The 9,575-nt window shown below is 49.4% G+C and overlaps 1 long non-coding RNA gene across 1 annotated transcript in view; it reads right to left on the reverse strand.

Annotated features, from left to right (window-relative positions):
* Positions 1-3,996: 3,996 nt before the first annotated feature.
* The window catches only part of LOC143175282 (uncharacterized), a 6,107-nt gene continuing 528 nt past the window's right edge, over positions 3,997-9,575 (reverse strand). Inside the window, exons 1-3 of the long non-coding RNA XR_013000066.1 lie at positions 7,009-9,575; positions 6,012-6,858; positions 3,997-5,314 (exon numbers count right to left, since the gene is read on the reverse strand). The exon at positions 7,009-9,575 is cut by the window's right edge and continues 528 nt beyond it. This is a non-coding gene — a long non-coding RNA (uncharacterized LOC143175282). The remainder of the gene's footprint in view (positions 5,315-6,011; positions 6,859-7,008) is intronic.

Genomic DNA, 9,575 nt, shown 5'->3' on the forward strand with positions numbered 1-9,575 from the left:
TCGATAAACCGCGTGCCTCCGCCTAGCCTGAACCGCGTATCGATAAACTATCGGAGCGGCGGATAGGTAGATCCACGCGAAACGAGAACATTTTCATCGATTTCGGAACGCTGGCTCTTTGTGCTTCCGTCGCGCGTTCTTTTCTGTATCTTACACGCGGTGATTTTCAAGTAATCTTAAACAAACACGACGGTTATCTATCAAACCTACTTCGCTCGATTCAAAACTTGAATTGTCTTCGCTGTTTCGTGAAACGAGAAATTTCTTCAGTGATATAGGAGTACGGCTGATCAGACCGAACAACAGGTTTTTCCAATCGATCGTGACCTCGGCGATGTATATTTTGTTCCCTCGAATCGTTCGATTCGCTGATTACAGTATAAACTATAATTAACAGTTGCTAAATCGTAAAGTGTACAATTGAGATTTTTTAACGAGTCGACTGCCCTACAAACAAGTTTCCCCCGATCTCGACGCGAGTTCGTTTTAAATTAGCCTCGGTTCGGCTTCCCGCTAATTCGCCTCTTTCCTCGCGCAACGGGAGCGACAACAAAAAGCACGGCGCGTGTATTCGTGCGATCCGCGGCGTCCGTCGGGCACGAGCGTAAAAATCCACGATAGAATCGTCCCGCGTGTCAGGGCTGTTTCCCCTTTCGGCGAAATTGAAGCGGCTCGTTGCCGGCTCGCCGATACTTTTCCCTCGGCCTCGGGACTTAATTGCCAGCGTCGGGTAAAGATAATTGGCATTTGGCAGAGAGTGATCCGCGATACGAGGCCGCCGGTGGCTTCTTCTCGGAAAGAATCCTTCTGTTTGTACGTTTTTCGTCTTGAATTTGCGCCGACGTCGTCCAACGCCGATCGTAGATACGACGGTAGACGCCGTCTGAAAGACGATCGTACGTCGTTCTTCTTTTCTTCGTTCGGAGGGACTCTCGCTCGGTCCTCCTCGCGCCACGATAAACCGTATCCCTCGACCCGCTTTCTCTTTGTCTCTCGATTTCCTTCGCAGTATCTCTATCATTGAACGCAATAAACCCTTCTCGCGCGAGATAAGGGAATCCGGGCGCGCGAACCCTGTCCCGCCGCGACGTTATTATTAGTCCAGAAAACCGGACGCCGCGCGGCGAGCATCGCTGACCCGTCGTTCGTGGAAGCTCTCGAGGTTTTACCGAAACGCGCCGATTACGAGAAGAAGAAGAGGAGAGGTCCTCGCGCGGCAGGACGCCAGGGTAAAATTCCACGCGCCTTTTCCATCCTCGGGTTAGGTACGTCGAGTGGGATCCGTTACGGTGACGAAGGATCGACACTCGACCACAAAAGGGGAAAACGACCGGGAGGATCGAAGGGAGGAAGAAGGAGGAATAAGACGCGCGGCGAGGAAGAGAGACGGCTGGAGGCCTTCTGCGACTTCTCAAGCGCACTCCACGCGACTCGACCGGTGCCGGCGGACAGGGAACAACCTACCCCGTTACCTACCGATTAAAATACCAGTTGGTTCAGCGGCCAACCGGAGATACCGTCCGTCCCCGCGGTTCCGCGGAACACGGCTGGCTCACGGGACGCGTGACGAAAGGGACTCGCGGCGCGTCTCTATCGGAAGTTGCGTTGAAAAATCGCCACGATAAACTCTGGACCACAATAAACCGGTCCCCACTCCGTTCCCGAGCACTGCCGACTGAGACTAATTGCGGCTCCGATTGCAATGTCCTCGGTTATTATTGTAATTTGCAACTGGATATTGTTGCCGGCCGGCGATGTCCGCCGCGGGGCCGGTCCGTTTCGGTGCTCCCGATCGCGGAGGATATCGGCGGCGTTGCGTCGGCCCGGCAAAATTGGGCCACGCGCCGCAAGAGGAACCCGCGGACCGCCGTCGCTCGAGCTTCGTGAATCTTCCCTTTATCTTTTCCACTCCTTCTTTTGTTTCTTTCGGCAAGAGCGACTTATCGTGCGCTCGTATTGTCTCGCGAATGCAGAGAGGTCCGTCGGGGTCATGATGCAAGAGCACGACGCCTCGCGGCGGCGTTGCCGAACGTCATCTCGCGCCGATATCGGACGAAATTCTTCTTCAGGCTTTCGCCGCGGATACCTTGGATACAGCGGAAACGAGGTGTCCGAGGAAGTCGGATAGAAAACGCTGCGAAGGGTTCAGGCTACTGTTCCAGATTCGAGGAAGTTAGCTGGGGAACTCTTGAGTGATCTATGGGGTCTCTTAAATTGGTACGTTTAATAGTTTAACTCTTTGCAATCCGAAGTGCTCTTGGTTTCTCACTTTGAGGTTCACGTTGACTATTTATTTATTCAAGAATATTTGGTAGTCATTGAAATGTTAAGTAATGTCATTGTAGTCCTTTAAATGGTACAATTGTGATACTACAAATAAATATAGAAAAAATTGTTAAAACAGGTAGAGGTTGCAATAAAATAGAATGTTGAGTCTGACTCGACATAGAACTGCTAAGGGTTAATAGATACGAGATACTTTGGTAGAACAAAGTTACTCTAGTTGTTCATTATCTTAGATACCTAGGTATCTTACGAAATTCTAGACTTAGCAAACCAGGAGAGCCTATTAACACTTTGACTGCCAAGCACTCATCGAAATTCTTACAATCGAAGGAATTTTCTCAATAGGTGAAACTAGAAGGTCAATATTCTTCATAACGATTGCTCTTTCTAGTATCTCATACATCTAATTCGGTTCGTTCGTTTCGTGGTAGCCAGTGTTACAAGATAATCTAGCCTCTTCAGCGTATAAATCGAAATTCCTCCAATTTCAACCGACTCCTCCATCGTACCGTTGTTTATAGCACAAACGCACCAACTAGCCGAGTGCCTGACCGACGAACGAACGTCGGGTGTAGCCTCGGCCGTCTCAAGTACCCGAGTTTCTCACGAAATACCCGGCACACGGGCAGACGACTGTTTACCCGGGTATTTCATAAGTACCAGGTCTGGCCCGAGCGCCGACGGACTCGGTAGCGAGTCGAATTCGTCGGTTCTTCCGCGTTGCGATCGCGAATACCGCAGCGACGACCGAATCCTCGTAAATCTCCCGGTTGGCTGGCCACCCGCGTTCACGCTCGCGCTCGCCTCGGCCGTGCGAGCAATCGGGGAGGACGAGAGGGAAGGGAGTGGTTCTCAAGGAGACCGAGAGGGAAGAGAGAAGGCTCGAGGCGGGGACTTTTTGCTCGGTACACATGTGGCCAGCGGCGATTCGGCCCCGATAAAAGCTCGACCACGCTGCCCTCGGCTCGCGGGTAGGAGGAAAAGGGCCGGAGATCGCCACGGAAGAGGAACAGGGAGGGACGGAGGGGGGGAACGCGGCCGGACCTCGCGGCTCTCCGACAAGTTGAGCGAATCGCGTGTGCGATGGTGCGCACATCCGCGCGCCACGAAAGAACGAGACCGAGAGGAGGATCGGGCAGCGTGTGCCCAGAGCGCGACGTGCACGTGCACCATCCGCCACCAAAGAAATCGTTCTTCCGTCGGGCTACCCGAGCCGATCGAGCCGAAACCTTTGCGACCATCCCCTTTCTTCCTTGTTTTCAACCCTGTTGAACGGGACGCGTTTTTTGCGAGGATTCTGGAATTGATTTACCTCTATGGAAATTGAAGTTTTAACCCATTTGCATCATAAGTGGAAAATTGGTCTCTATAAATGTTTCAATTGCATCAAAATAGAAATGGCTTGAAAGATATGAAAAGGTAAAAACCTATATAGCCACACGGCAGTTGCACTCATGAAATGAATCTTTCCTTTTTTTGTGATATACAAATTGCACAAGGGTGGCGCGTATATGCTCTTATGATGCTAATATTCAGAAAACTGAATTGTAATGGCAATTTTCACTAAGGTCAACTTATATCACATAGAAAAACTCAGATATATTGTTGTGTAATATATTTTAAATAAACAATCAATTCGAATTAAATTTCATATTTTTTCAATACTGTGGCAATTAGCAAAGTTGCATAGCTAAGTGTCTTTATATAAAATCGAGATTTCTCGTTACCGCAATGTGTTAAGAGGAGGGTATGGAATTGTTATGGGGGTTAGTAATATAGTTAGAAATTAGACATCCAGAGTCACTATAGAAATGCCTCTGGATTCCAGAATGTTGCATTTTCAGATTTCCCATGAATGTAAAGTCCGCAGTCTATATCGAATGTAAGGGAGCAGTTTCCGATTGTAGAAAAGTTAGTGAGAGGTTTAGATCGGCGTTGACAAACCCGGATTGTAGGAAAGTTATCGATATATCGCCTCGTTACTACAAGTGGTCGCGGAGTGACAGCGAAGAGGGGGAGCGTGAAAGTCGAGAGCCGAACTTTCGGAAAGCGGGACCGTCGCGCCGGTCGGGGTAATCGAGAAGAGTTGGCCGTGCCCGCGGGGGAAACGGTCGTCTGAAGTACAAGCGGCCGGGGGAATTTACGAGTTTCCCAGAAAATCGCGGCCCAGACGGTTTTACGAGGTCGCTTAACATTCCCGCTCGTAAAGGTCCCACTTTCGCTCGCGACGGATTCGAGCGTATTCGGGCCGATAACGGTGGAAACTCGATTCGGAGGGGTGCCGGTCGTGCGACCCATTTTCGAAATAGATCTTGGCGTCTCTTAATTATTTATTTTTCGAGTGTACAATCGCCGGTTTCACGAGAACCTATCCACGCTCGATTCCTTTATCCTGAAAAGCTCGCTGTCGGATAAACAGGGGCAGGGATGGAAAGAAATAAAATACAAAGTGGCAGAACGATTTTATGTACGCTTCACATTTGAATATTCGCCGGGAGAATTCATTTAGCGTTTCCAACATCGGAGGCGTCGTTAAGTTTTCACAGTTTTTCGTCTGCCTCCCGACGCGGTGGCCATCGATTCGATTTACGATCGAGTGTCGTGGTCCGCTGGCACGCGGTTTGGGTCAACGCGACCCGCTCGTAAAAGACGAACGACTTGTTTCGTCTAATAGCTGAAAACATGGTTGCACCCCGTCGCCACCGCCGCCACCCCGGCCGATCCTCGATAAATTTCTCCGCGACCCTGTCAAAATAACGCCGGCAACGGAATAAATCTTTCGCGTGGAACGTTCTCAACGACGTTCGCGGTCGTCGGCTCCAACGATCTCTATCGGCTCGAAATTCGAGTCGAAATTTGCTGTGGAAGTTTTACGAGCTCCCGCTCCGAAACGGAAACAAATAAACTAGACCGGGTTTATTATTGAATTCCTCTTTCCTTCTTCTCCGAGGTCTGTTCTATGCTCGATCATTTCCATCACCGGTGAATGGAACTCGACAGTGGCAATCCATTTCGATCAATCTCCAACCTGCAAGAGAAAAGACGTAGGTTAGAGGTCGGCGATTGTCGAATCTCTGGAATCAACCCTTATCGCTCCAATATAATATTAGGCATCTCCAATATCAAACTTCTCCAAAGAATCCAACAATATGTTAACCTTTTGTACTCGACAATATTTTTCATTAAAGACATTCATTACTTTCTAACTAAGTATTAACGATGTTTTTCGTAACTATCACAATTGATTATCTTATATAAATGAAGAGACAGAACTGTTTTACTTTGATGTTTTTTGTGTTGATACAGTACACAAGGTTTAATATTAAATTGAAAATTTTATAAGTTTGCTGCGTCGAATCAAGTGACGACTGTAAGGCGCCCCTCGAGTGCAAAGGGTTAAAACACATTTAACGCTAGAACTATCGAGCAGACAAATTGACATTCTCAAATTTGTCTATAGGAACTCTAAGAACGCAGCTATTGAGATTTCAATTGACTTATGATTCAATGCAATTAAATTGATTTCTTTAGTAATTTTGCAAAGAAGCGCGTGTTATCTTAATAATTGGGAAAGGAGAATTGATGAATTTTGACCCATTTGGTAGTTCTAGTGTTAACATCTTAAGTACACGCCGAGACTAAATTGGAGTTGCCGTTCGACAGTGACGCCAAAAGGTCAAAGTGATAAGGGTTGAAGACTATGGAAAAGGACGAAGCTGAGTTACCCGAGATTTCGAGGACTCGGTTTCCCCGAGCTGTCAGGATCATGACGCGCGCCCGAAGGGCTCGAAAGTGGCGCTGGCGGTTGGGTTATTCATCCCCGAGTAGATAGGCCGCAGCAGACTGTCGGCCACGGATACCATCTAGAATTTCTCGGTTGTCCGGCTGCGTTCCCTCAAAGATTTCGTGGCTGCGCAGCCTCCCAGCAGACCGTTTGGTTTTTCTTACGTTCGGTTCGTTTGACACTTGATAGCGCTCGAGCGTGGATAGCTGCGCGCACAGCGACGCATCGTTCTTGGCTTCTTTGCGCGAGATCGCTTGCTCGAACACTCGCGCGAGCCATCTTCCTCCACTTCTTCGTCGTCTTCTTCTTCTTCTTCTTCTTCTTCTTCTTGGTTTCTCCTCGTCTTCCGATTCTCCTCGGCTCTTCCACGAGAAGTTTCTTGCCGCTCGCTGCTCGTCGGTCAGATAGGATCTTTCCTGTTTGATAAATCACTACCGGAAATTCCGGCAAAAAACCGCATCGCTCGTTCGCGCTCCAGATACCGGATCGGCACTGGCCAGAATCCGCTTCCCTCGGAGAAAGCCCGAGCACGCTCCATTTTTCCCGATTTTCCCCCGGAGGACAATGCTCGCGTTTGTGCCTCCTCTGTTATGCAACCGGGATGTTTCCGTGAAACGCGAAGATATCGCTGGAAACGGTCGACGATCGTTATTTTTCGTTTCCCCGGCGAGCGAATCCGCCGTTTCCGTTCCTCTCCCGGAGCCCTTTGAATCGTGAACGTTTTCGTGGCGCGTGCGGCGACCGACGATCGAGGGACAGTGGCCCCTTTGTGCGGGCGATTTATTTATCTGTCAACAATTGCACCGCGACGGTGAACGGGAAATTACGAGAGTGGACGTCCCGTGGCCCGCGACCCGATGTTTCGCTACGATCGTCTCCTATACACGAGAATAACCGCTCTCGTTCGGCGTTATCTCTCTCGCGTCGACGATACTTACGCGACACGGCGTGTCCGGACGTGCCCCAACCTGTCCCAACAGCGATGCCAACGCACCCCGAAGATTCCTAAACAAAATCAGCTTTCACAATGATCTCAGAATCAAATCCATCTGTCAAATCATTGTGAAAACCAGTTTCGTCTTAGCCAGGCCCTGGTTTGGACATCGATTCCGACGTCGGGCGGTCGTGGCCTGCAATCAGACATATTGTACGAAGAGGAACTTATACGAATTGCGTCTAGTAATCAGCAATAAGAGGAAGTATCGACAAATTGCATACGCCTTTATAGCGTCACACTCTCGGCCTCACTCAGTCCTTATCCTCTAACTCCATACGTAACAATCACGCGTACAATCTAGTTAACGCTAGAACTGCCAACCAATTAAACTACCTTCAATTTTCCTATAAAAGCTATGAAAGTGTCTAATATAAGAACAATGGTAGCGATTAATTTAAGAGTTTCTCAGAGAAGCAGCTCTATGTTCTCGGAATTATAAAAGAAGGAATCAGGAGCGAGTAATTTTGTTCTGTCTAACGATTTCAGCGTTAAACGAGCTGCGTCGTGCCCGGCGCTAGCGCACCGTTGTCCGTCGAGCGCGCAGGAATCGCAGAAACGAGGAAAGAGACCGACGCGAGAGGTGTTGCGTCGAACCAGTCGCCGAAAGTGTATCGGCGACACGTTATTCTGCGAACATCCGAAAATAAACGCATAGACGCGTGCCAGACGACGGAATCCGCAATACGGGGATGCGCGGGCACACTCCCTCGTCGTACTTTCGTAATCCTCGTGATCGGCCCCGGCCACGGAGCCGCTCAGCCGCGATTTTTCGGGGCTCCGCCGTCGTGTCGGACCGTTTTATCGCCGGACGAGCGTGGCGGATCACCGTGACCCGAAGGAATGCGGGGAACGATGATCGGTGATATTTAAACGATCATCGATCCTCGCCGTCGACTTGGGAGGTTTTCATCGGACGCACCGAAAGAGTCTTACGAAGCGATTCTAGGGTTCGCGATCGGCTCGACCGTTGAAGGATTCATTAGAAACGCGACTATTGATTGACTTTTGCCACCTTTTATAACCGTCGTGCAGGATTCCTTTTTCGGTTACTGAGAAGCGACGGTTGTTGGCGTTTGATGGATTCATTCGATAATTAACACGTAGGCTACAGTACTTATGGGACTAAGTTGTTTAAAAGCGACTACAATCGAAAGATTGGTACCGAACAAAAGTATCCAGTAAAAGAAGAGTAAGTAGGTAACACGTAACGCTAAAAATTCCTATAGCAGTCACCGTGTTGGCCTGATTTTTTCGCGGTTCGGGGAACGCGATACCGCGGATCATTAATAACGAGGCCGCGATCGACGGAGAGAATCGGCCGGATCCGTCGCGTCTGATTCTTTCGCGGTACACGATGACCATCGAGGAACGTGAGGATCAAGTCGGCGTATACTATTTTGCACGTGCGCTATCGGCCGGCCGATAACGCGCTGACGGTTACACGAACCTCTGATAAAGATACGCCGCGACCCCGCGACCCCGTTGCGATTCCGTAGAATCGGCTGAGAAACCGACCAGCGAGCCTTCGGCTTCGGAGCGGAATGTATTCCGGAACCCAAAGAGATCCGAATGGATTCGCGGATCCCGTTTGAATCGTGACCACTGTCTTTCTCTGTCAACGATGTCAAGCAGGTCGGAGAGCAGCAGAAATTAAGAGAGATACGAGCTCGACGATATCGTAACGACGCCGAACGGATCGGTCCACCGATTGCGCGTATCGAGGATCCTTCCGAGAATTAAACTGCTAGTTTTATCTAATTAACGCGAGTGCTTCTCGCTCGGGCGATCGTTAAAGTTAACGACGATCGTTCGAGTATCGTGTCGCGCGTCAGTCGACGACGCAATTCCGTGAAACCGCGGATAACTCTTACTGTTAATCACTTGGTATTCGTTATTTTCCATTGGAAGAAAATTCATCAGAAAATTCGAGAACTGCGCGATGATTCAAACCCTATCGAACCGCGATATCGAACGATCCTCGAGGATACGATTCTAATCGACGTCAGCGCTGAACGTTAACGTATCGACTGCTAGAAAGCGACGTTACCGACGCACTCCGTCGACTTCGTGGATAACGTAGCAATCCTCGATATGCCATCGTGTGCCAGTAACGCGTCGCTCTTCGTTACCGACGCTCGTTACAGGCATCTACCGGTTGGTCAGACAGGGAACTGGATCGACGATGATCTGCAAATAATTATGTAAATGATGAGTCCATGTCGGTGAAATTAACCGAATCAAACGCTGGAATCTTCTTCTTGTTCAGTCTAGATATTTGGACAGTCTCGTGTACGGAATTGTAAGATTAAACTCGGGGGATTCCAAAGAGCGCAAGGATCTCGTGGCTAGGTGATGGAATTTCAGCGATGTTCGGCTAGCTGAAAGGACAACCCACGATCAGCAGGATCGAGGGAAAGGAACGGAGATCCGAGGAACGCGTAGCCGGAGAGTAAATCCCCAGCGGACAGGGCGTAGTAAGAGGAAGAGGCGTAAAAGTCATTCAGACCA

This window comes from Nomia melanderi, chromosome 14 (assembly GCF_051020985.1).
Source record: "Nomia melanderi isolate GNS246 chromosome 14, iyNomMela1, whole genome shotgun sequence".
Classification (NCBI taxonomy): Eukaryota; Metazoa; Arthropoda; class Insecta; order Hymenoptera; family Halictidae; genus Nomia; species Nomia melanderi.